The sequence below is a fragment of the Pholcus phalangioides genome, unplaced genomic scaffold (assembly GCF_987345545.1).
Source record: "Pholcus phalangioides strain wild (caught in Gottingen) unplaced genomic scaffold, Ppha-v1.0 ptg000004l_1, whole genome shotgun sequence".
Lineage (NCBI taxonomy): Eukaryota > Metazoa > Arthropoda > Arachnida > Araneae > Pholcidae > Pholcus > Pholcus phalangioides.
The window spans coordinates 847,405-852,225 of record NW_028301597.1 but is presented as its reverse complement, the minus strand read 5'-3'; the positions used below and the strand labels follow the sequence as shown (position 1 = coordinate 852,225).

At 37.8% G+C, this 4,821-nt stretch overlaps 1 non-coding gene across 1 annotated transcript; it reads right to left on the bottom strand.

The window, feature by feature from the left end:
- Nucleotides 1-3,965: 3,965 nt before the first annotated feature.
- TRNAG-GCC (transfer RNA glycine (anticodon GCC)) lies at nucleotides 3,966-4,038 on the bottom strand. The gene has a single exon. It is a non-coding gene; the product is annotated as a tRNA-Gly (tRNA).
- Nucleotides 4,039-4,821: the final 783 nt, after the last annotated feature.

Sequence of the window (4,821 nt, the reverse complement as noted above, 5' to 3'; positions counted from 1 at the left end):
TCGAAGACAGATGACACTATAAATGCTATGCATCAGTGTCTTACAACCGTCGGGTCGCAGCCCGGTACCGGGTCCTGACAACGTTCATATTGGGCCGTGAAAAATCATATTGGCCGTTTCCTTTTCCTTTCATTCATTTTCCACTAGTCGTATGTTTGACAGGGCCTTCTATTTACAAAATGAAACGAAACCGGGCCACGGGATGGCAAAGGTTGAGAACCATTGGTATAAAGCAACCTTCTACTATTTCACCACATGCCGCATCCGGCCATATCGTTATATTACAATTTTGATGAACTAATATGAACGACTTGGGTTGGAAACAAAGGCGCCATCTATCGGTGGTCACCTCAAGCTCATTAGGAAAATTTCTTATCTATAATCTTTCCCCGCTTCGAACCTGGGTAAGGGCCGTGAACGTTGTTCCGGAAGAAAAGTTTCTGTGCACATCATGGTAAATGCTTAAGCTGACCATATTTCTTTGATAATAAACCACGCGAAATCGATACCCATACGGGGATATAACAGATTATCACAAAAAAACTGCAAGTTGCCATTTACAAAAAATTGTCAAAGGCAAGCGAAATTGCAAATTCAGTAAAACAAATTGTCAAAGGTAATCAAAGTTGCCCATTACAGACAAAAACTATTGTCAGGTGGCAAATAAAGTTATCAATTACAGCCAGAAAGGCAAATGAAGTTGCCAATTAAAACCGACAAAAAATTCAAAGGCAAATGAAATTTCCAATTACAGCCGAATATTTGTCAAAGGCAAGTGAAGTTGCCAGTTACAGCCAAAAAATTATCACAGGTAATCAAAGTTGTTAATTGCAGCCAAAAAATGCCAAAAGAAAGTAAAATTCTCAATTGCAACGAAAAATTGTCAAAGGTAAGGCTCGGTAGGTAAAGCTTTCAATGTTATTCCCGCGGACCTTGATGGTAACCCTCATAGGGGAAGACGAGCATCTTACCACTACGCCACTCTGGGATTCCTGCTTCCACCTATCGAATATAAACAGATCTGTCTATTGTAATTCTTCGAATGAAATTGGTTGTTGGTTTTAAACCAGTTTGCAGCGTAAAACTGAATACTATATATATGTGGAGTAATATTACGTAGTATTTATTTTCACGTTATACTGTAGCATTTAAATTTTAATGCACCAAAATATTGGTTACTATGTTTTCTAGAAAACATATTGACCGATATTTTGGTAAATAGGATAGACGCCACTGAGTCGAATGAGATTGAACAATATAATGATATCATAGTTATTTACCTTCATGCTGCATACTCGTTTAAAACAACAATTAATTTTAATTTAAAAAAATAAAACGAATGATTTTGATTCTATTTCATAGATGGCAGCAGGCGATCCTCTATCGACGTCAAGCCCAAGTGAAAACAATTTTTTTTTCTCAATTTCTGGAATCGAATCTGCAACCTCAAATTCAATGGCGCGTGCGCATGGTCGACCTTTGGAAGGAGGAATATATACCTGGTTTCGGAGGGGGGGGGGGGGGGGGTTAGGGAATTTCAAGTAACTAACCTTCAAAAATCATTTTGAACCAACGGAAACGAATTTAGAAAGCATATAAAGGTATTTTCTTTCGATATTTCAATTTTTTGTTTTACAAAAATATTAGAATAAGAACTCATATTTTTTATCATCGTGGGGGGTGGGGTGACTGCTTCGCTGTGCGCACCTCTCGGTGGTAGCCGAGAATTATATCCTACAAACTGCGGATTAAAATTAAGGACAAGGAATTGCCGTCACATGTGTAACTTCGACAACTTAAAATGTTTCTAGTCATGCATTAAATGTTTTCCATTTCCCACCAGAAATTTTAGTAGTGACATTGCCCCCAACTAGAGACGAAAATTTACTCGAACGTCTGGGGCAAGTATGAATTTTGCCGTAAAATGTGATTTTGATCGAAAAACAGCCAGGGCCAAAACTAATCGGGAGCAGGCGGGTTTGGTGACCCGGGCATCGGACCAGAGGTGCGCAAATTTCTCTCTTTAATCTCTCCTTCAACATTACAAGAAGGTGCTGAAATGCGTACTTGTCCCAGTTCTTAAGCATCTAGTAGCGGTCCAAGACACAGCGCCCGAGACACCAGACCCACCCACTCTCATCCTCCCCCCCCCCTCCCTCCTGTATTTGTGGCCGTAATCATGGCCACGAAGATTTGGAGAATCTGGGATAATCATTTTGAAATGTGACCGATGCGTACAAATGTCGTAATCATAATGGAAAAAAAACAGAATATTCTCAGCCACCTCGTTGGGCATTTTGCCTGTTGTGTATAAATACGTTTGTAATTCATTCCATAAGTATTAACGGTATTTATAGTACGGACTATATAATTGTCGAATCTTATAATCAATTTTTTAACATTTCCATTGAAGTCATAGAGGAGAAAAAAGTCTAAATGGACGAAGTGACGCATTTTCTCTCTAACATTTTTTATTATTTTAGAAGAGCATTATGACGATTTTATCTTTTGATCTATATTTTAGGCTCCTATAATGGATCTTGGCTTACTTTTTTTTTTTTTTTCGTTCTCATACTGATGCAGAAGCTCTTCTTACGTAATGAAAAGGATGAACGCGCGAGAGGCTGAGAGGGAAAGAGAAAAGGAGAGGAAGGGGTCACTTAGATCTCATTAAGGTTGCAAAGCACCTTTCGTCACGTTAATGCACCAGCATTAAATTTTTAAATGAAACCACTCTAGTGTGGAGAGAAAGAGGGGGCTCTCGAATATATGCTTCAGAATTAATGTTGGAAAGAGATATGCTCGATCAAGATGAATAAATATGAAACATGAGGATCCATCAACGACGTGACCTTCAAGTGTATAAAATAGTTATTACTTTACTCTCTCGGGCACGTTTCTCAGGTCAAAGACTCGACTTGAATAAATTGCGTGGACATTTTCCAGTGACAAACATTTCAGGCCACTCTTTATTTTCTTCTTAGAATAAAAATCTGAACTTACATCGCTTAATTTTTTTTCAAGCCTATCCGACTATTGATTGTTATTTCGAAATAAAAAATTGACCGAAAGATTATTTTGAAAGTAATACATGGCCTTGGACATCGTTTTCGTAACAATGAATTTACCGGATGCATATTTGTTTGTCCAAAGCAGGAGTGACTAATTTTTTTTCTGTTCGAAGGCCATCATAACGGTCAGCTGCAGCGTTGCGGGCCGCATTACGGGTGTCACTCCGGTGTATAAGCCGTACCAGTAAAACGACCCTTAAAAAGTCGTACATAAGTAATATGGTAAAACACGGGCAATTTAGTCTCTGAACGTTTACCCTGAGCATTGCATTCCCCTCTCATTTTCGAAACATAATTTACTGTTTACCTGGTCGCGTTCTCGGCCACATGTAACGCATCAAAAATTAGTTTCATCTGCAAATTATTCCATCCAATCCATTCTTAGTTTAAATTTTTTACGAATGAAAAAACGTTTTAATTTTTCTTCAGTTATTATTTTAGCCAAATTGGCAACTTGCCAAACGATGTGGGGAAAAAATAACCTATGCGAAAGGAAAGACAAACTTCAGGAGCAATATGTGTTTGAAAGGTAGCATGGTGATAACTAGGGCTCAGATTTTTATGACTTTGCATGTTTGCTTATGATTTTGCGAATTTCGCTACTTTTACACGATAGAGCCTTTTTTCATGATCTTCAGGAATTTTAAGGCATTTCTCACGGTTTTCAGAATTTAAGGCATATTTTCATACCTTTGACCATTATTTTGCATATCTCAGCAAAACAAAGAGGGAAATTTCTTCTCCAAGCTCACTGGCTTCATTTCCCACATTGACTTTTTTCAAGCATTCTAGCAATACATATATAAAAATATCCTCTACACTCTTGTTAATACAAGATTCATCGAAAGACTGGTGATTTGTGGAAATAATGATTTCAATGAAGAAAATTCATCTCTGCCCCACGGGGACTCGAACCCCGGTATCTCGTTTGGCGGACGAGTGCTCTTCCAACTAAGCTATGGAAACAGACGGAATGAATATATATATACGCTCCAAGGTTGAAATATTCTGTTTCCATATCGGTAGAGCGCACGTCCGTTTCCGGACGAGTGCTCTACCAACTGGGTTCAAATCCCCGTGGGGGCAGAGATGAATTTTCTTCCTTGTAATCATCATCTCCACAAATAACCAGTCTTTCGATGAATCTTGTATATTACAATAATTAGCAATTTTACTTACCTTTGGCATCGTTTTTGGCAATGGTTAGCGATTTTCCGGCGATCCTAGCAACAATTGGCAATTTTATTTCTATGCTTTTGACAATGATTGACGATTTCTCGTAATTTACTCGAGGAAATATGGCCAGTCTATTTACAAAGGCGTATTTTAGATTTTTAGGGCATAAATGTATTTTTTTACGGAGCATATTGTGTCAGTTTTTAGTTCATAAAAATCCTAGCCCTGATGATAACATGTAGGATCAACATGTTATGGCAAGTGTGGCACAAAAAATTGAAGTTTGACATAAAGGCAATTCTGTGGGTAAACTCATAGAGTTACGAAACAATTTGTTTTTATTATTTTGCCCATAAAATTGTTGACAAATAATTTTTAATTCAATTTGCGACAAATGTGTCATACTTTTGACTGATTTTATTAATTTTTTTAGAAAAATTAGTTGGTATGCCACACTTACCCCTTGAATTGGGGCAAGTGTGGGGCAAAAACATTTTTCCCACTTTCACAAGCCCCAGAGAAGCTATAAGAGAGTGAGTTTAAGTAGATACCTTTCTTTCCTCCCCACAAGAAT